The 23868-nt window shown below is 36.2% G+C and overlaps 1 long non-coding RNA gene across 3 annotated transcripts; it reads left to right on the top strand.

The window, feature by feature from the left end:
• The first annotated feature begins 289 nt into the window (after nt 1-289).
• Nucleotides 290-23514, top strand: LOC121418678. 3 transcript variants are annotated; one of them, XR_005970498.1, is made up of 5 exons: nt 290-392; nt 1357-1591; nt 3298-3390; nt 11274-11403; nt 23367-23514. It is a non-coding gene; the product is annotated as an uncharacterized LOC121418678 (long non-coding RNA). The 3 variants fall into 3 exon arrangements; XR_005970499.1 differs by having other exon boundaries at nt 290-396; XR_005970500.1 differs by lacking the exon at nt 11274-11403.
• Nucleotides 23515-23868: the final 354 nt, after the last annotated feature.

Below are 23868 nucleotides of genomic sequence, written 5' to 3'. Positions count from 1 at the left end.
TAAGGTAACAGCTTGTTCTCTTTCACAGTTGCCACCATTTGCCACCATGGGCGAGGCAAAGAAATAAATGATAAAAATATCATATTTTTTTCTAGATGTACAGTTTAAGGACTTGATTAAATTTTAGACATTACTGATATTAATATCTTTAAACACCCTGTTCTATTTCTAATAAAATAAGCCCAATGGCAATGCAGTACATGTAGTTCATTTGCCTTATATACGACGTGACGTAATGTGACTCGACTGACTTGGCCCTTTTATTGTGCAAAGTCAGCAAAGAAGTGAAAGAAGCTGTATCGGAGCTTCGGAAGTGCACGAAAGCTCTAAATTGGTGTCTTGTTGTATCTCACTATCTTGCTTATTTAGAATCTACGGGATATACACGTAAAGTAGGTATGATCTTCCAATCTAAAGGGAACATACGTAATACCACGAATTTATCAAATTCTAGGGCGATTTTCTTTTCGTTAGTTTAAAATACAGAAATTCAATTTCTAATAGTGTCCCACCTATTCAGTTTCGTGTCAGCGTGAGGACGAGGACGTGTGCTAAGATCTAGCATAAGCCATAACATAGATCTAGAACTCTATATATAATTAGGTCTAGATCTAGATCTAAATCTCGCTCCAGTCTAACTTAGATCTACCAAAGTCTTAGGCTTTTGGCCTTATACTGATTTCATATATTGACGGACACTTTAATTTAAGATATGTCTACAAGGCTATCTCTGTGACTTGTGAGCCTTTGTCTTTTTTAGTTTTAGACTAACTAACAAGTCTTACTAAGATCTAACATAAGTAACTAACAAGTTAGTAGGCTAAGAGTAAGAATAGATTCCAAATTAGGACATAAATCACCCCTTGTTTCACTGACTAGCAATAAATATCTAATTTTTACTTTGTTAAACTAAGTTCAGCCTTAAATTAGTTAGGCCTAGGTCTAGATCTGGAATCTAGATCTAGTGGTAGGCCTTAACAGTAAAATGTTGTTTCCTCTATGTGTTGGTAAACCTGACGTCAATTTATTTTCCCATGTCTAATCATTTCCCGGTAAACATCATCTGGATCAGAAGATGAATAGATCTACATGACTCCCCATGAGTATCATTAATTGTAAATAAATGCAGTTATCAAAGTAGCCCAAACCCTGCTCCATTTATGATAGACGATCAATGCGTGCATAATGTGTATATCTTATTGCAACAAGAAAATGCTGTTGTTAAACTCACTTCAAATGCCTGAAATGTCTGGGTCATTTAGAAACCGCTAAAAATATTGATCAAATATAAAAAAATCTGGGTTAATTTTTATAGACTCTGCTAAATAATTGTGAACTATTTTCTGTCTTTCATAGATTGGATGTTAGACTCTGATGTCTCGGTGAAACGGAAACGGACTGGCAAACATCGCATTGCCATTAACACAACTAAAAATGGTCAAGGAGGCTGAAGAAGGGGGTTGAATTCATCATCAACTAGAAAGGGTTTACTGGCAAGCAATTTTTTTTGATTCACAGAATGTAAGACTCAGAATATCATCTGATAGAGGGTCTAGCATCCATTTTGCACTCTTCTGTGATAAATATGCAGGTAAAGTGGTAAGAACTTAAGATGTTTTAGTACTTCATACAAAAATGATTGGTCCAATAGGAATTTTATATGTGCATTTGTATTATATGAGTGATGAGTAGCCTTAGTTTTGCTGAATGCTTTTAATAGGACATGTGTTACAAGAAATGAGATTTAACTGTTAATTCATTTTTGTCTCACCTGCGAAGCAAAGTGAGACTATAGGCGCCGCTTTTCCGACGGCGGCGGCGACGGCGGCGGCGGCGGCGGCGGCGACGGCGGCGGCGGCGTCAACATCAAATCTTAACCTGAGGTTAAGTTTTTGAAATGACATCATAACTTAGAAAGTATATGGACCTAGTTCATGAAACTTGGCCATAAGGTTAATCAAGTATTACTGAACATCCTATTAGAGTTTCATGTCACATGACCAAGGTCAAAGGTCATTTAGGGTCAATGAACTTAGACCATGTTGGAGGAATCAACATCGAAATCTTAACCTGTGGTTAAGTTTTTGAAATGTCATCATAACTTAGAAAATATATGGACCTAGTTCATGAAACTTGGACATAAGGTTAATCAAGTATCACTGAACATCCTGCATGAGTTTCACGTCACATGACCAAGGTCAAAGGTCATTTAGGGTCAATGAACTTTGGCCGAATTGGGGATATCTGTTGAATTCCCATCATAACTTTGAAAGTTTATGGATCTGATTCATGAAACTTGGACATAATAGTAATCAAGCATCACTGAAAATTTTGTGCAAGTTTCAGGTCTCATGATTAAGGTCAAAGGTCATTAGGGTCAATGAACTTTGGCCGAATCGGGGGTATCTGTTGAATTACCATCATAACTTTGGAAGTTTATTGGGCTAGTTCATTAAACTTGGACATTAGAGTAATCAAGTATCACTGAACATCCTGTGCACATTTCAGGTCACATGACCAAGGTCAAAGGTCAATGAACTTTGGCCGAATTGGGTGTATCTGTTGAATTACCATCATAACTTTGAAAGTTTATGGATCTGATTCATGAAACTTGTACATAAGAGTAATCAAGTATCACTGAATATCCTGTTTGAGTTTCAGGTCACATGATCATGGTCAAAGGTCATGTAAGGTCAATGAACTTTGGCCATGTTGGGTTTTTTTGGTGAATAACCATCATATCTCTGTAAGTTTATTGGTCTAGTTCATAAAAAGTGGACATAAGAGTAACCATGTATCACTGAACATCTTGTGCGAGTTAGAGTAGTATTCAAAGTCAGCACTGCTGCTATATTGAACCGCGTGATGCAGGTGAGACGGCCAGAGGCATTCCACTTGTTTAATGTTTGTTTCGTTTGAACGGAAGCATTTTTAAAAAACTTTGAAAATTCTGTATACCATTCCTAGATTATTCTGGATAATAGACTTGATATATAGATTAGGTTGTAGACCGAATGGATTCGTAGACCCAATGCGTTTAGCCCATGCAATATTAGACACCAAGAAAAGCAGACCAACTCCCAGTAGATCAGGTGGATATTAATCACATGGACGATTTGCCGGTTACATTAATCTAGATTCTAGAATAACCGAGTGGCAAAGAACACATCAAAAATATAAAAAGATATATATATATATATATATATATATATATATATATATATATATATACCACTTAAGTATGATGTTGACTGTTGATCATGTTCCTATTTTTATTGTATCTCATTTCTGTTTCAGGAGAGCGATTTTAGAACTTATGCAGGATTGTCAAAGGTCCTGAGTCTGAGGCATACTGTGAAGATTTAATTACTGAAGCGGAAAACAATGCCGGTAAGAAAATCTTGTCAAAGAATACATCTAGGGAGCTTACTTTGAACACTGAACAGAATTTATAGATTTTGTTTAAAAAAAATAAACACTACGTGTATGAACTCACCAACTATATTGAAATGAAAAAAGTTTGTATTTTTGTAACAATCAAAATAAATCATGTATTTTGTCTCATTATTTTGCTTAATATAGATCAACCCCTCTTTTCTAAACATGAGGGTGAGGGTCTGTAATATAATCATTTGTCTTTGTAATAACATTTATACTGTTTTCATAAGCTTTTTCATCTCGTGATGTACAACAAAGCAATATATTTTGTTTTGTTGGTAATAAAAAGAAATGAGAAGAAATCAATTGAAATCACTTGTATTTTTCCCAAATAAATCAAAGATACGTATGAAATAGGAATAGGATCTAGAAATTGATGTGTTAAGTATCTCCCATAAAACACGATGTTTGTGAACCAATATCGAGGAGCTTTATTGACCATATTCTCTCCCAGGCATGAATCTTGATCATAAACAAGTCAAAGCATATAGTTAAATTAAAACAAAACGAAATATAAACCAAAACAACATTTATCATTCCCGTTTTCTTTCCGATTTCTTTGGATGCACTGCATTATACATTCATGTCCATATTATAGTGATACTACCCATGTGCATCGTTTCAAAGATAAATGAAGCAATATCGAAATCTGCAACACGTGCTTAGAATGAGATTATATATGAACGTGCATTTTTGAAGGCTTTGTTTTAAGAGTGACCGCAGTTCACCTCATCAAAGAGTATTGACCTAATTGACAAAATAAGTCGGTTGGAATGAAAGCAAAAACGTGAGAGGAACAAGTCTGTGAAAGGTTGAGCAGATGTATTAAAAAAATTGGGAAAATTATATATTTTTCCTCCATTTTGATCAGTGTAAAAGAATAAAAAAGAGACTCCTTCCCCGAGAAAAAAGAAAGCGAAAACTATTGTTGGGAATGAGAATGATGTTTTTTTTTTAATTAATCTGACGCTGAAAACTAAGCTTCTGTCATCAGTTCCGAAAAAGCAGTTTATTTACTGTCATGACTGTTATGAAGAATAGTCCTCGGTTAAGTCTCCATTTTGTTTATTGGAATTCATGTTCGTGATTAATTCAATTGTCTTCTTCAAGATTAACCAAATTGTATGAACGTTTCCCAGAGATTAAGTGTCATGGGTGTATTTTGATTAGCAGATAGGGAAAAAAAGGTCGGTTTAGAAGTTTTTTGGTTTTCCCTTTGATCGTTAAACTTATCAAGGAATCTCATCTACGTGTTCGTTTACATCTAACACGTTAGGCGCACGTAGTAAGTCTGTGTTATGTTTCTGTCATGCAATCCATGCCTGCAGACATCCGCTCATCGTGCTTGTTGTAAAACGATTAAGACGAGTTTGAAGGTCATAAGATAGCAAAGATAATCATATCACTATGTTTTTTTTTAAAGGAAGAAACAAACGAGTATAAAGAGGTTTTCTTTAATCTTAGATTTGATGAAAATACACCGAGTTACCCACAATGTAAAACGTAATCGTCTATAATCTGCTGAGGTTGTAGTAAAAAAAAAGGACACCCAAATCTATTCGTCTACTTAGCCAATGAGATACTTCTTATCACACGTCAATACTATCCTTGCCCAGAGACAATCGAGAGTTGGCAATAGTCCCAAGATTGGGCCGTCAAGAAATATCCTAGAGATGACGCTTTAGAACACACAGAATAAATCCCAATTTCATTCACTACATTTTATTTTATTCATTTATATTTCCAACATAGAATAGAATACATCGTCATCGTGTTGCACATAATGAGATGAATTATCTTTAAACACTACTATAAAAGGGTACAACCCCCCCAAAAAAAAAAGGAATAAATAAAAAAAAATGCTGTAACAGTTTGGTAATAGAGATTTCTACTAAAATTTTGGTCTGCAGGCAAAAGCTTCTTCAATCATGGATTTGTCATGATTTGGTAAAAGTTTGTATTAATATAAATTGTATGAGTTGTGTGTGATATGTTGCAAATGGAGCAAGCATAATGGAAACACAAATAACAGTGAGACACAACAGTGTCACAACGATTTCAGAGGTGCAATTCTAATGAAGGTTCCAAGAGCAACTTGTCTTGCCCTCTGACGACAATTACCACATTGGCCAATACTTGTAGTTCAATAAGGGTCCTAAATGTTCATAATAGCCGGAATGTATTTTGTTAGTGATGCTATAAATTGTTATTGATGCTTGTGAAAACTGGCGCACATATATATTCACCATGACTATAAAGACTTTGCTAATTGTCGCTAATGAGTTGGCTTTTGCATATGACCGAGGTTCTGATTTCGCCAGAATGGTTTGCAATTCTGAGGATCGGGTGCTGACAATGCACGTATTCGTCGAAAGTAATACCATGTAATTTTTGCATGCTAGGACTGTTATTGCCTTGGGTCTCATTAGAAAGGCAAAGACAATTCAGTAAAGGTCATAGACCGCTTTGTTACCGTTACTTCTTTACTGACCATGCACGCTTTTTCAAACATGGCAACATTATTGGTTTCTTGGCGATGTCATTTCGAGATAAAGAAACAATCTTAGCTTTGTCATCTGCTGTTTCTCCCAATTCCCCCACTTTATCTCTCTGCCACCCCCTCTTTTTATTTCATTTAAATCATGGCATGTCGATAAAACTACTATATAGGCATATTGGCTGCAACAAAGAAGTCCCTTTGCAACCCACCCTTTTTTAAATACATTTCACATATCATATTTTACCATTATTCAAAGCCGACGGTCAGAGACCATGCTTGCCGGAAAAACTCCCAGTCGCTTTTTACCCTTATGGCGAATTCACAAATATCTTTTTAAATAATAAGCAGCTCGGATTACCCTGGCCAAAGATCCGAATATTTTTTTTTGCCGCTTGAAATTCTATCAGCAGAGTTTCGAGAACACATGCAAGCACTGTGTACATGAAATGTGTAAAATTAGAGATAATTTGAATTTCCTCTACTATAAAGCATTCGCCCCCTAAAAAAATAAACATGTAAAATTAGAGAAAATTTCATGTCATAAAAATTTACAGAATGATAATGATATTTTTCTGTAAAAAAATGTTTCCCTATAGAACATCATGTTTTTATGTTTACAGAGGCAATCGCATTTGAGTGCATTACTAAAAAAGATCCTATCATTAGTGTAAAAATTATACGTGGAGATGCAAGGTTCCATTATACATCAGTCTGGATTAATCCTTTAATGGGCTGAGCAGCAATAACAACAAAATTGTATTATAAATAAGGAGAAGCGCATTTCTATGATCACCATGCAATGTGTGGGCGGAGTAGATATACATGTATATAGTCAGCAAAATTGCATTGAGGGTATTTCAATAAATTTATATCGTTCTTATATTCAACTCGATCTGAAGCATTATATCATTTCAGAGGCTCATCTCAAGTGGATATTTGAACGAAAAATCGATGTACAATTGAGGCTCGTTATATCACCTTTCTTCTCTTTTCTACTTTTTTTCTGCTGATAGATTCGTAAAATTCGCGCCATTAAAATTAACGATTGAGAAATAAAGATTATCAGTTTTATTATACTCGTTTTGAATCTATTTGGGAGAGGACATGCAAGGCGGAGTGAGTGATCAAGAAAATGTGAGAAAGAGGGGGGGGGGGAGTGAAAGAGGAGACACACGCAAACACAGATATACAGGCGAACGGATACTGACAGAGAGGGGAAGAGAGGGGCTGGGGTGGTTTGAAAAAAGAAAATATGGATGGAGACTTATGCAAGTTGACGTAATGATGCACTTCGGAAAGACAATGGCGACCATATAATGAAAAGAAACAAAGACGAAGTAATCTAAGAAGCGATAAAGAAAGAAAAATGAAATGGTAAGGACGATTGGAAACTTCAAGTTTGAATTCATACCGCTGTGGGCGGTACTCATCGAATCCTCAGCTTCAGCGCATTGTCATAAATCTTTAATCCACCTGAAATTTTTTTTCAGGCATTATCAAATTATTCTGTTTTTTCCAATTTAGGAAAAGAGATCGTGTTTTCACACCTATTGTAAAACTGTACTGCGTGTGTCATTTGTTCTCATGATTTATTTCAGTTGTAGATGTTTGTCTCATTTTACGGCATGCAAGCTATATTTTAAAAAATTTCTTAGAATGCAATCATCGCTTTTAAGCTTTGAATCAGTACTCTGAGTGCACGCTCAATCGCGTACCCAAAGCTTATCAAAGACAACGCTACTGGACTGATATTCCTGTTTGCTGGAATCCATTTCAACTAAATAATATCTATGGGGATCGTTTTTTTTTCCTTAGATGAGCATTTTTTGTTTGTTAACAAAAGTCTAATCAACAGCCGTACCATATCCCCATTATGATGCTTTATCAATGACAATTAGACACAGATAAAACTGATAGAATCTATTGGGATAATGATACACTTTAGTCATTTTCTTCCCATTGCATGTTTTCTTAAAATGATTCTGTAACTTGCATTCAATATGAAGGATCAGGCTTAAAAGCGTCTTATATGCTTACATACTCACACGCTAAAGAGTCGTCATTTTTTTTCGTACCTCAAAAGTCTACTTTTAAATGGAGAAAAATATGCATTTTAGTTGAGATCTAAAATTTAGTTTGAATTGCTATCTGCATGTATACATTAGTGGCTGCTTGAGCAAATTTCGCTTTCGTATGATAGAAATATTTACTTTAATTAAAGTATGACGGAAGTTGGGTAAAAATTATCGTGACATTTTCTTCTCAGTATTTCGCGTAGACCTATACGCGTTGTACAAACAGCCACCGGCCTCTTCTGACAAGTTGCATGAATGTAAGCCACGCGACCCATGAGTGTTATGATATATTTTGAAAGAAAACATTGCAATCAATAATATTTTGCCTCAAGTTGGAAATTTCCCAGAAGACCAGCTTCTTATGAATCAAAACTGAAATCTGCATTTTCTTGGTCACTGCCCCCGCACAAAGTGCAAGAATTTACCTATCCGGGATGCCTATTTTCTGATAAATTACGGCTTCCAATGTTCCCTATATCGCCCAAACACTATTGTCTATTTCTACGAATTGTGATTGACGGTTGAGCGGAGACATAAATTGATAAGATGGAGAAATAAAGTATCATTTGATTATGAAGTGACATTGGCGATTCATCACACTGCTTGAAGTAGGGCTCTCATTACCTCAAAGGGTGGAATTGCGGCACATTCTCGCGCCGAGAATTGTTTGTTTGAGCTAAGTGCATGTACAGGAGGGAAACCCACAGAAAATCTATTTGAGTTGATATGATGGAATCTAGGCAATGGTGGAAGCGGGCCTGGAGTTTAGAGGTAAATCTGCACGGCGTTGATGATGAAGAATGGATGTTGGTGGAATTTGAGATGTCGAAAGCGGTGGAAAGAAGATCAAGAAATATAAGATGATGTGAAAGAATGACGTCGTGTTGAGTTGACGTCGAGTTCAGATGAATTGGCGGAGCTGCACATGACAAACATGAAACATACCCCTATTTAAACATAATGAACAGAGGAAAGAGCAGGAGGAAAATGATTGGCTCTACATCGAGAAGATGTGTGTGTGTGTGTGTGGGGGGGGGGGGGGTGAAGGTGTGTTACCTCGGGATGTATCCTTAACAGAAGAGATGGGTTGCGTCACAGAAGAGGGCCAGGGGCGACTACCCCTATGATTTTTTTTCAAGTAGTGACATTTAAGATGAAAGAGGAGACAGGGAAAGAATACGATATCTCTATAATTTGATTGAGAAAAAAAACGTCAGTTGTGGTTCGTCTTGACGCCCCCCCTTGGCCCATAGATATATCTTTTCCCAGCCTCTTAGGTGGCATCTTTATTTGTGAGCATCCATCGAACGCTAGAAAACTGTAATTAGTAGGCCCATTTATATTTCATTCATCTGTAGTTTTTTTCTACATGTATATTACATTTTCACTTCATTCATTCATCAACATGACCATCTATTTCTATTACATGAATAAGGCTTGCGTCATTGTTTCATTAAAACCAGTTCACCGATTTTATCGTCTTTAGAAGTATCATTCATATCGATTACATTATTTCAATTAATTCATCTGAAAAATGATTGAATGTATATGATATTTGCATCTAAGGTATTATAGTCACTTTCTTAAAAAAAATGTGATGAAAGTAATTGCTAAGTGCAAAATATTCGTTATTATTTTTTTAATGTATCATGAATTACGAATCGCGTTAAGTGACATTGGTGCACTCTGTAATAAAATGCAGAATGTAATAGTTTAGCAAAGTATTTTAAGATTGCCGAAGGACTTTGTGAGACTTGAGATTCCTGTCAATCCATAAATTTGTTCCATATCAATTTATGCAAAAACATGACCCTGTATGCAATATATCGATCAATTTATATTTGACTGTCGGCATTCGTTAACCACGGAGCGAGAACGGGAACGTCGTAAATGAACTCCCGTTTGCTTGACGAAGACAATTCATTTAGGAAACCAATACGCAGTCTGACCTTTCTTAGTCATTAATCGAGAAACTAATCACTGAATGGGATGCCTAATGGATAGATAGATATAAAACACACGGGAATCCGTCAAGACTCAGTCATGGATCGCACACGGTTGGCGCATGTTTAATCGATTAGGTCGTAGAAATGAGAATTATGAAGAGAGAGGGAGACGAAAATACAAGAATAAGGCTTACTAGAATGAAGCTCTCATTTGTGAGCCCTCGTTAGTCAATAAAACAAATGATTACGGAGTTACAAGTGAAATGCGTGGTATATTATTCGGCTAATTGAAAGGAACGTCCTCAAGGAATGACATACATACATAGTCAATCGAAGCCTTTGCCTACATACAGTACTCTCTTCATTTTCCTTTTATCCCTCTCCTTCCTACCTCTCTCCTCTACCCCATCCGCGCCTTTAACGTATTCATATCCCTCAATCCTGTCTCATGATCTTGTTCTTACTTACTTTGCGTTTCATTATGGTGTCAAAGATGATTATTTATTGTACTAATATTTTTTTAGCATAACCATTCGTCATGGTGTACGATTCTTATCTAAATTACGGGGTTGTAGGTTTGAACCCTACTCCAGCAAGACATTTATCGATATTGTGATGCACTTGAGCCAGGTGCATGAGGTAATGGGTATCTGGCGGAAAGTGCTCTTATATGGAGACATCTGGGTCTTTTCATGATAAATGATTTCTGAATGTTTTTTTTTTATTAAAAACAAATGTTTCAAAATTGTACATATACCACGGAAAGAGGAGTCAGCCTTATCTGTTTTCACTTGAGTTACTTATCTTTGATCCTGATCCATATAACGGAGCAAATGTCACATGCTATAGTGTGTCGATGTATGTGACGACTTGCAAATTCACGCCTTGCTAATTATACCCTTGGAATTAATGTAGTACCGAATTGGGATGTGGTAGTGTTATTAGCAGGGAGAGCCCGTCTATTGATCGGACAGGTATACAGAAACGACCAATTAGGTTACGCAATGGGATGAATATTTGCTATGAATGTGTGTCACGGTGCAATGGCAAAGCTAATGGTGTCGTGTCTTCTAAATCTAAACCATCCACTTTAATTCCGTGATTCAAGGTGTTCAGTAACAAGTGTTTTGGGGAAGACCGCGCAATCGGGTGTAACACTGGAGTTTGTACATAACACCAAATGATTTTAAAACAACAAGCAGAATGTGTTTTAATAGCACCATGAATTTAGCAATGGTGTCAAATGCTTGGTTTGGTACTCTGTAAAGTCTCCTGGTGAATTTTAACACCACTGCTGTTTTGTTTATTTTGCAGTATGGACGTACAATCACAAGACACAAATATCTGCACCTGATGCCACTCACCATCCAGGTGTAATATAAAGCCAGTAGGACCGATTCTTTGAATCGTCTGAGCACCCTAATAAAAGCCTTCCTCGGCTTTGGTAAGCCTACATGTATTATTAGAACATCTCGAAACTGTATCGAAAGAAAATATGATTTATACTTTAAATAATATTGTCATATTTAATTAAACAGCAGGTTTCATCCATATCCTATTGTGCTCGATAAATTCGCCCCCTTTTAACGATTTTCTTGCCCTTATTCTAAAGATGCATTTTATTTTTGCCAATCGTTTTGAATTCAATATACTAGCAATGAGTAAATTCCTGACCTTGACTTTCAATTTGAATGATGATAAAACGTCTCCGAGAAAGGGGGTACCTAATTTTCTAATATAATCTAAACGATCAAACATGTCCTAATTTTCTCGGGGCACATTTTACCATTAAACGACACATAAAAAAGGTGTTTCGTATATAGGCGATGGCTCTATTAAGGTGTAGGTGTCTAGGAATTCTGTTCCGCCAAAATCTGTTGAGCCTCCTTTATTGCCCCCTAAACCATTCTAACGACTACATGACTGGCAAAACAGACTCCATACTCCATCAAAATCACATCATACGCCTTTGCTCGCTGGCATTTACATGTGTTTACGGGACTGCGCAGCTGCTTAGAATGTTGTCTACATCTTCAAAATGAGTGGATTTTTTTTAAAGGTGAAGCATTCAGGATTTCACTCTAACATTGCCATCACTACCACCAAACCCGTTGCAACACTTTAGCATCCATTGGCAAAGTGTTCTCTTTCATTAGCCATTCTTCCCAATTAATATAGTAAAATGGAGTGTACGATTAATCGCTAACCTTTGTGTTAAGGGACCCTTTGTTGAAAAGGCTCCCGAAAGTGTCCGGCTCACATAGATCTTTTGAAAAATTAAATTTGAAAACTCTAATTCAAAGATATAAAAGTGATATAGCTCCTGAAATGGGATCAAAGACTAAACGGTTCTTGGGAAATCTTTATAGCCACGTGATCATTGCTGACCGATGATTAGCGATAATGGCTGAAGGTAAAATGGCGGTAAAAACGATTTATGATGCGTCTCTAATCATTACTGATATAATAACGGCTATAACTTCTTAAGCGGTAGAACCAAAGGCATAAATGAAAATCATTTGCGATTATGGAATACTTCCTTCCTCTGCGGCCTATCCGCCCTTATTTCTCTGAATGATAAATCGTAGCCGACAGGCGATTGCATTTTATTGCACCTGAAAGTGTGTCGTGTCCCAAATCACATCAAAGAGAAAGTGCTTATCTTGAATAATCAGATCCCTCTATAATGGGAATAATTGCGTTCAGCCAGAGCTCTGACATTGCATTTTCTTTCAACTGTTACAAATGAAGAAGAGCAACTGTTGGAATGACGAATTAGCATTTTTCGCTTTTACGAATCAGTTGTCTCTGTCGTCCTTTGGCCACATGACAAGAAAAGAAGTGATTTGTTGATATTAATAGTGATGAGAACATGGTATCGCAGATGATTTACGTAAAGAAATCACCTATCTGTATACAGGTCAGTGAAAGATATATGGGATGCAACCAATGCTAAAAAAATATGCACATTTAGAAACCAAATTTGTATCGGTAATTACATATTTTAATGTAGAGATATGTAGTAAGAACTTCGTCTCTTTAATTGTATGTCTCTCATTGTAACTAATTTTGTATAGTCCAATGATACTGAACAACCTGTTCTGCAATCCGTCTTAACCGGAAATCATATTCTTTAAGAATCTTCTTCACACTTTGTATCTAAGAGGTTTGCAGTCAGCTTTGCGCTATTATGTTACCAAATAAACATATTGGACATACACTCTTCAGGCTGGTTGTTTATCAAAGCTGAACCTGTTCCTTTAAATCTCATGTGCTGAGGCGGAAGGATGTGCTTGCATTTTAGTGCGAGTTTATATCGATATGTCTACTGCATAACGTTTTGAACCCACCTGGCTTGAATGCCATACGCAGTACGACCTTATGGATTAAACGGATGTGCCTGCCGAGTCTGCATGGGCAGTGTTCCAAATGTGCCCTTGAGGGACCTTGGCAAGCAGACAAGTGTAATGTGTAATGAATGTTTCAACATCTTCCATCACGGCGGCAACAACAACAGCGAAAAAAAATGGTTGATCCCGTAACACGATATTGATATGATGATCTAGATGTACTCTCTTCTTGGAATATGTAACATTAGAAATTATGACGACGATTACCTTAGAGTGATATGTCTAAAAAACATAAATGATCACGTCACTGAAAATAGTTGGGATTGAGCAATAGAAGTATAAGTTGTAATAGTACTACCGGTATAATGAACTTCAGAATATGATCTTTCAACTCGAGTACTAGCAATGCGAAATAAGAATGACTTCACATCTACAGTAGAAAGCGCGCAATAGGATAAAACAGTTCGGCATAACCGATGCCAATGTCTGTTTCTCATCTAATGTAGATTAATATGAAAGGCTGCTAGGGTATTGACTAAGGTTTGAATACTGGCCTTTGGATTACAAGACCACATTTCAATCAAAGAAGCGCTTGAATCTTCAGGAGGAACTCTTTTTCCTTGTAGATTATCATAATTGTTCGATTTTGGGTGAAGCATTAAGCACTAATCCAGAAGGTTCAATACACTTTGTGGCTGGGCAACCCACGTGACCAACAAATAAAAATATCACTGAATGGAACGTCATACACCTCCGTAATGCGTATAAATGATCATAGATTTCACACCATAGGCATGCGTGGTATCATTAGGGACCACATGACATTTGACTTCTATCATTACTTCTTTTCCCCTCATGGAACAAACATTGAAGTCATTAATGAGGATTTGGGTATTGGAAAGTGGTTTTGAATTCTTGATAATCAGTGCCGATGTAAGGATTTCGTTGAGATAATTCCATTGCTTATTTTCTTCTGCTGCTGCTATTACTATATATATATATATATATATGATGACGATGACGTCTACCACCACCACGACCAATAGCAGCACCACTACTATTACTACTACTACTGCTACTACTACTTCTACTACTATACTACTACTTCTGCCATTATTCTTACTTCTTACATCACTAGTACGTCTACTATTTTTTATTCTACTACTAATACTACTACGACTACTACTTCTATTACTATACTCGTACTACCATGCTATCAAATCTCATAATGCATGTAATGTCGAAAATGCTAACACCCCATCATGCCATGGCCAACTCTTCTCCCGTTCTGTCATCAAATTTAGCCGTGGTTTAATTTTCTCAAATTCCATGTTCTACTTTCGCTGGTGGTACCGACCGCCAACTCGGCTACCATCTTCCCATTAACCCCTATACAAATTATTGGTACTTAATGATGTCCATTTTCCTCACCTCTTCCTCCCCCAAAAGGGGTGACCTTACCCCCCCCCTCAATCATTTGAAGTGCTGCCACCTTCCTCAATGTACTTTTCCCTGCTCTGTAGTGCGTTCAATCATAATGAATGGACGGCAGAAAATATCTCGTTTCGACTAGAGTCATATATCAACAAAAATGGTTTAATATTTAAGGGAGAAAGCGCACAAAGGGGCGACCCAGTTCCCGACGCCAATTTTCCCATAGTGTTTGTTTCTCTCCTGATGGAAATAAAGTACTATTTGGCATTGATGGAGAAATAATGTAGCATACCAGATTTTCTTTCTGCAATCTCATTAACATCTCCCTGTTGTTGAATGCACTAAGTCTGTGCAGTTCAGCAGGAGAATATAATTAAGAGAGAAAAACATCCATGAATGGATAGAGGGTGCAACAAGGTGCAGTTACAGGTATATAATTGATCCGAGGTGGATAGAGATGTCGTTTGAATAGTGTGCAGAGAATTCCCTGTCAATATGATGCTGATCATTTTTCCCTGTTTACATATTAATCGAAAATTATGGGTAAAAAACTGTTTATCAAACAATTTTGTGATTTTAAACAAACAAGATGAATAAACAAATGAGTTGTTAAATAAATGAATAAATAACTAACTAAATTAATTAATAAATGAGTAAATGGATGAATGAATGGCTAATAAATAAATATACTGTATAAATAAAAAAAATAGTGCTATATTCCTCTTTTAAAAATGTACTGCATGTCGAATATTGAAACATTTTAATCAGATTAATCTCAACCCGGATATACCACATTCTATTAGTCAGACCGATTTTCTTTTTTTTTTTACTTTCACAGACAAGACGACCACAATTACATTCTCCTCCGACAACCATGGTATATCACTTTTGTATCGCTTGGCACAATATACTGATTACTGAGCGCATTAATCAAAGTACTTTGTTGATTAAAATAGATGATTTACATTTTCCATTAATTTATTCATGCTTCACGATGGAGACTTTTCAATTTAACGAAATTATCGTGACTTTTTTCTTCATCAACCCATTTTCTGAGGAACATTTTTTGTTGAAAAGTTATTTTTTGGAGTGACAAAATAACGATATGCCAAAAGTTTTGATTATCACTAACGTAAATCTAAAAACGGGAAAATTACGAAATGGAAAAGTAAAATGTTTGTGCGTGCTTGTTAATGATAAAGAGGGTGGGTGAATATAAATAGGGTGGTTTATAAAGAGAAGGTGGGGAAAGACAGAGAGAGGATAGAGCGGGGGATTGTGAGTAAGAGAGAATAGAGAGAAAAAAAGACAGAAAGAAAGACAAATGAGACAGAGAGGCCTCCGGGATTAAAGACAGACATCATGAACAAAAGCCTAAGGTAAAATCGAATGTAGGAAAAGCAAGATAAAGTAGTTCATGTTTATTTACCTTTCCAGTTCCTTCGTTAACTTGAATTGGATTGATTACTTCTCTGATGGGTCACTTTAGAGATAATTTATATTGCCCAACTATTCTTTGCGAGAGGTAACTTAATGTATTGATCAAGCGAGATGGGTATCAAAGGAAACGGGTCAGAGGCAATTCTAAAGTGACCCAATCCTTACCTGTAATTAAGCAGACTTTGAGTGAAGACGAAGTCCTCTACATTTTTTTAATGGAAATCAGCAAATAAATGGCGGGAAAAGGCTTGTTGAGATGAAAGAACATTCTTCTGAAGATCTGAAGTAACGGTAACATTGTTGAAACCTGTGTGCTTAATTCATTATATTTGTGCCTTTATTATGTAAAGATGGATAGCCACATTTCCCAGCCCATAAGGGAAATCAGGGAAAATTCTTTCATTTTTTTTGCAGTCAGGGAAAAATCAAAGAATTTCATTGACAATACCTCAAATCGGGGGAAAATGCCTCAAATGAGGAAAAAATCAGGAAATTTTGATCGGCCCAAAAGTCGAAAGCGCGGTATTCAGTCAGACTCTGTTATATTTTGTTGTATATCAAAACAACATCCATTGAATGACTGATTATTGCGGTACTAATTAGTTTTACATTATTGTTCTTATACTAAACTACATGTAATTCACTGCAATTACTTAGAAAACATGCGAAACTGTTTGGGAATGGGTTTAAGTATTAATATCAGGGAAATTTTAAACTTCACGAGGGAAAAATCGGGAAATTTTGTTTTCTTTAAAAGCTTGGAACCCTAATAGCCGAGGAACATAAATAAATGAAGATTATAAAATGAATGATTTTATCATCTCCGACTGAATAGCGCTTGATTTGGATTGGTTTTCCTGATATTTTAAATGTTACCCCAACTTTCTCTTGAAAAGATTATAAAAAAAGTTTTGGGAGAGAGTTTTCATTTTCTAAACTGTAATTTAAACATTGTGTAATCATCGGATAATTAAAAGGGTAACGTCCAAACTGTTTCTGGTAAAGGATACTACTATAGCAGTAAGATTACATTACCCACATGTATTCGTTCCACCGCTATAGTCAAGAAGCATTTTCCCTTTCTTTATTCTTCTCCTACGTTTTTGACAAGCGTTCAAGTTATACTGGATGCTCTGTGTCACTCAAATTCGGTTTAGTGGAAACAGGTGTTAAGATACATTTCGTAGAGACTTCTTTTCCTCTCTGAACAAGAATATTTTTTCTGTATTGTGCACGCCTCCTCACCTGTATAGTGTCAGGTTTACCAGCGTTCCCATCTTAGGCGATGCCCCCAGGTTCCATGACAGTTGCTCCTGCGACAATTGCTCTGACGGAGAATTTGCACGTCAAGCCGAATCCCAAAAACCTAACCTCCAAAACTAAATAAACCTCAATCATAATCTTTACATTATTCTGAACCAAAAACTCGATTACAATCCTTTCTGTAATCCTAGGCCCTCTGAGATATTAAGCCCAGAGCGTATGTCGTGTCACCTTTGCCCATTCACGTATTTAATTCCTGAATCGATTGGTTTTATCCTTTGATACAAGATTAAGAATTTCCAGAGTTAATGGCTTTAGGGTAGAATTTTATGAATGGAAAAAGATATTTGATTGACCTGTTTTTTGTTTTATTCTTTTTTAATCTTATTTTTCTATTTTTATAACCAAGAACACCAGCTCCTTCAAATTTGTTAGTAGAGTATATTTTATGAAGAATTTTGATATAATGAAAAAAGGCGGGAGACCAGGCATCAGGGAGGGGAGGGGCATAAATGGGGGCGTGGATACTGACTCTTGTTTAGAAGCCTTCTCGTCACAATCATGTCCCTTGTTATTTCGAAGGAAGTATGACGTTTATAATTTTACCTAGCCAAGAGAGAGGGAGAGACAGACAGACAGAGAGGGGGGGGGGGCAGTGGAACTGAGAGGGGGAGGGAGAGAAAGAGAGACTGCATAACAAGCAAGTAAGCCATAGGACGTGAGGTATATGTACTAGGATATTGAGGAAGGTGAAGGATGATAGGGGGAGGGGCTTAGTGATGTGGATTCTGACGTTTTGCTTATCAGAGGGTTACTCCGGACTGAAAATATATCTAAATAAATAGAGGAAAATTCACAGAGCAAAATACTGAAAATGTCATCAAAATCTGTGACAAATAGCGAAGTTAATGAATTTTGAAGTTTAGAAATTGTGAAAACAGTTATATGCACGTTGTCATGAATATTCATAAAATAGGCTGATGATGTCACATCCCCACTTCCCTGTTTTTTATGTTATTACATGAAATCATAATTGTTTCATTTTTCATAAATATGTGAATGATATGTCTCTCTTGTAGTGAAATAAGTTGCAGCGATGAATATCTAATGCACTTCATCAGTTGTTATTCCAATATTGTTGGTTATTGAAGGAACATATTTGAATAAACCTAATTTCATACATTAAAACAAACAAAAGATTAAATGGGGATACGACATCATAAGTTTGCTCATTGAATATTCATGAAGACATTTCACCGGAATAATGCAAATATTTAAAATGCCATAACTTCGCTGTTTGTCATCAGAATTTGATCAAATTATCAGCATTATGACCAGTGATTTTTACTCCATTTATTTAGACATGAATATTTTCAGCCCGGATCATCCCTTCAAGGTACTTTAGACGTACTACTGACGTTTCTATGATACTAACATTGCATTTGCTGCTCCTACTCTATACTGCTGCAGCTTCTAATGATATTACAACAACAACAATTCTACTACTACTACTTCTACTACTACTACTACTACTACTACTACTACTACTACTACTACTACTACTACTACTACTACTACTACTACTACTACTACTACTACTACTACTACTACTACTACTTCTACTACTACTACTACTACTACTACTACTACTACTACTACTACTACTACTACTACTACTACTCTACTACTACCACTACTACTATACTACTACTACTACTCCTACTACTACTACTATACTACTACTACTACTACTACTAGCATTTTACTTTTGCTACTTCTACTCCTACAAACTATAGAGTTCTTTAATGCACCCTTCGTTCTTATATTAAGTCGTAAAGAGCCTAGCTATTTACCAAACCCAAGTTCGCTAAAATCTATTGTAGTTGAATCAGAATGTGACACATTATGTCAACGAGACTGAAACATAATTGATATCCGATCTGTACCGCTGATTTATAGAGGAGAATGAGAGCGAAGATTGGTTCGGAGGGCTTCAATTCCTCTCAAGTATTTTCACGTACCAAATATAAATCATTCTAATGATGCCCAGCTATCTCAAAGGTGGAGTCTCTATCTTTATTATGCTATTCGTGTATTCCTAAACGCATGATACCCTTCATGGATATTTTTTTTTTCCAATTTATGAGATGTTAGAAGAGATGTAAGTCCCGTTGGTAGAAAAGTTATTCATAAAATGGGGGTCCTGTGTTGTGGGTTCAAATCAATATCATTTAATATGTTAGTTGCCTTTTTTAGGCATAATTCTTATTACCAGGTCCCTCATTGGGGTTCTAAAAGTTATATGTCTTTCTTGTTGCCAATCTAAGAATAGTCACATTCTTTCAAATCATTTCGATTTATTCAAGTAAGCCAACAAGAATGAGGGAATCTATAAAAAAACAACTACAACATCGTATCGTTTTCAGATATCTAACTAAGTGTGTTATACAACACTCCATAAATAATTTGGCGTGCACTTTTCATCCATGAACATTTGCGAAAAAAAAGTCTCTTTACAAATTTAACTAATCAACCCCACCCCTCCCCAAAAAGATTTTTCAGGTTTGTAGTGTGAAGCTGCTTATAGTAACATTTCGAATATTTCGGTATAATTTGCTTGAAATGTATTGCGGGATTGAAGTATAACAGATGGATTCGATCTTTAACGAAGGTACCCTCATATAGCAAGAAGTACACCATAAAGCGATCACCGTACTCCAGCGATAATGCAAGCCTTTTGCAATAGGGGTAACGATCTCCTTCGGCTCAAATGCCTCCAGCAATTAAATGTTCCAGAAAGGGACTTCTCCTCGTTTCCATGGTAACGCAGGAAAGAGCTCCTTCGAAAAATCGAAATTTCAATTCATGGGTATCTCTTCTTTATTTCACCCTCCTATGGAGCTGCGTTTTATCTCCTCTCTTCGCTCTGTCGTTTGTATTTTTTTTTTTTGGTTCTGTCCCCCGCTTTCTTTTCCTCTATCCACTCTCTCTTCCTCTCCCCCTGTCTCTATCTCTCTTCCCCTCTCTCTTTAATTCTCTCTTCTTTTTCCTGCCCTGATTTTCAGCATAAATATAATGTCGGAACATGTGCCGCTTGACCTAGTGTTAAGAATAAATTCTATTGAGGTATTCATGGGGGAGCTCACTTGCGAAATAGAAGTGGAGCAATCGCACCTCAACTTAACCATCGACCCGTTCTCAAAGTAGAATGACATCGTTAATATATTGTCATGGTCTTTTTTAACCACTCTTTGTATCTACACATTGTAGTTTGGAGATTCAAATTTGTTCTGCTGTCGTAAATTGTGAGCAAATTTTGTCTCTTTTTACTGTCTTAGAAAGAGAAGTAGAAAAGAAGAAGAAGAACAACAACAACAGCAATAGCATGCAAGAAGATTAGAACAGGACCAAGAATAGGAAGGAAGAAAAACAAAAGCAACGAAAGGAGAGGTTGATGAAAAGATGAATAAAAGTGTAATATATTACATAATAATAAATTACATTCTCATGATTGAAAACATTAGTTATCGATAGAAAATTAATTGAAAACTGCATTATCACTTATAAAAGTCGGGGTTGATTTAGTTTTTCAAGATGAAAATGAAAAAAAGGTTTTTGTATAGGCCCTTGATAGATTGGTAATAAAGAAACACAAGACAGAAAAGAAAGCTGCTGTAAGAACTGCAAGATAAAAATATCCCTGAAGATTCTCAACCATTGTCGAGGGTAAGTCAACAGCGACTACCCTAAAAGCACGACTATAAATATGAATTTTATATAACATTCCCAACCTCCTCCTTCACATGCTCTTTGTTTAACTCAATTGAAGTCGATTCCATTTTCCTGAAATGGAAAATTTGCGCCCTTTTCTTCTTCAAGGACATGCAATTACATCATAATTTCATTTTCCGAGTGATTCAAGTTTTCCCGCGGTTGGCCGAAGTGACTTTTTGGCTCATAAGTGGGAAAAAGGAAATCACATGACGTGAAATGAATTGTAGAATAAAGAAAGGAGAGACCGATTTGTGATTTACGATCTCGTATTTAGAAATTGTTGACCTACTTTTACAAGAAAGGTGACAATAAAATTGAACGAGAAAAGGGATTAAAACGAGGCTCTTCATTTTGATGGAAACAACCCATTATGACTACCCATCTAACAGATGACATAACGAAAGTGCGTAGTATTACTTATATAAATGTTAACAACGAAGCCTCTGCTTTTGATTTGTGTTACGTATGATTGATAAAATAGGGTAATGTAAAGTAATTCTATGGGAATTGCTTATCCCGACTGTGATATGTGCAATTATATTAGCTTATCTATGTTTTGTTTTAATGAGAAAATGTCTGATATCTTTTAAAAATTTTGGGGCAGACAGTGAAACAGTCATTCATTTTTTACTTTTTTTTTTGTTTAACCAACTTTGGTTAGACAATATATTTAAATGATTGTACGTCATTTAGCAACGAGTTGCAGTGATGATAATTTTGATCAAAATTTTTAGTCCATTGTACTTCTTTTTTTTTTCAAATAACCAATATCTACGTGAATAATCAGATATTTTTTTAGAGTCAACTATTTAGCCTAGTGACATTTAGTTATGGTATGTGATCAGACACTAGGCCACACAGTCACGTATAACATCTTGGATCATCGTACATGCGTGTGCTTATAGGAGATTGCCGAGGCGGATGCATTAACTTGGCATTCATCTATACTGCCATTGTTTTGCGATAAGACATGAATGTGTTAGACTAAACAGAGAGATGAACATTTGGTTAGGACTGCTGACAGACGAAGAGTCAGAATTGTTTGATTTAAACACGCCAAGGAAAGCTCTTTATAGGAGTGATGAGAGATGGAGATCTCTACTGAGTACTGAAGAAATGTCTAATTAACCCATGGGATGCGCTTTGATTCGATATCCCGATCGAAGAGCACGACGGTTTTAGCGGAAGTTTAGCATTCAAATCATTAGGATGGCGTCTGAAATTCAAACGCATGACGCTCTTAGAACCTTAGCATAAGTTTAGTATTCAAATTATCAGGATGGCATCTGTCATTCCTAAGCACGACGCTTTCTTATGGATCCTTAGCATAATCTAAGTATTGAAATTTTTCGGTTGGCATCTAAATTCGTTTTAAGCTTTGCTTTTTATGATGAAATGGAAGGAAACCTGCTCTTATACGAAATGTGAAAACAGGGACAGTCAATTGCATAACATTAATAACACAAATTTTATATATTCGAATACAAAACGACAAATATATATCAGTTTAAATGTATCAATTTAATTTTTAATGCGATCCTCAACGGCTCAAATTGGCAACGTTGATCGAAAATGGAAAGAGTGAGCATCATCTCTCAACACACTCCATGCAGAATCTCCTTACTACATGGGAAAATATATTTGACTTGTCAATATGGTTCAAGGGGTACACAGCTAAAAAGAAAATAAGAAATGATAATTGTATGATAATAAGTTAATACCTATTCATTTTATACACTGTAAAAACTGTGGTGTTAAAACTGACACCAAGTGGTGTTAATAGAGGACCACACCCTGAGGTGTTAAAATAAAACACTAGAGATTGAACATAACACCAAAGAGTGTAAATGTAACAACCATAGGTGTTGTAATAACACCTGTAGGTGTAAAACTAACACCACCAATTTAACACCGGTGTACAATAATTGGTGTGGTCCTCTACGTACACCGGTTAACACCACAGTTTTTGCTGTGTATCATGGATAAGAAGAGCCAATACGTTCGCTAAATCAACCTCTGATTTTATACGTGCCAAATTCAAGGGAAAAAAATCCATCCAATTATAATTGTTGCAGCATTAACTATTGTCAATTTAGTCATAACCACATGGGTCGTATTATGTTTTTTTTACACTCTGCATACACAGATTGAGCGAAACTTTAACGAACGTAGGATCCATCATCTCGGACTCGGGGCAATGACTTCACATCTTCATACGATGGTAGTGGGGAGAGAAAGGAGGAACGGTAAGGAGGAGAATCGGATGAAAAGGAAGGCGGAAGAGGGCAAGGTAAGAAGGAGGGCAAGGTAAGAAGGAAGACAGGTAGATTGTTCTTCAATATTATTTTATCGATAATTACTACCAGGGCTCCGTAACACAAAGAATAGCGATCAATCGCTAAATGAAATGACCAATCAATATCTATGATACATGCGCATTTGGTTCAAAATGCTGACCAGGGACCAATCAGTGCGGTTCTTTCATATTTGCAATCCATCGCAGACCTTTGTGTTACGGAGCCCAGAGGTATACATTTTGGTCGTTTCAAATATGTGTGAGAAGAAAATGAGAGAGGGGAAGATAAGAAAGAGTAAATGATTGAGATGGATAGAGACAGAGAGGGATGGAGATCCAGGAGAATAAGTAA

This window comes from Lytechinus variegatus, chromosome 7 (genome assembly GCF_018143015.1).
Source record: "Lytechinus variegatus isolate NC3 chromosome 7, Lvar_3.0, whole genome shotgun sequence".
NCBI lineage: Eukaryota > Metazoa > Echinodermata > Echinoidea > Temnopleuroida > Toxopneustidae > Lytechinus > Lytechinus variegatus.
The sequence above is the reverse complement of the archived record's forward strand: the minus strand, read 5'-3'. Positions and strand labels throughout refer to the sequence as shown.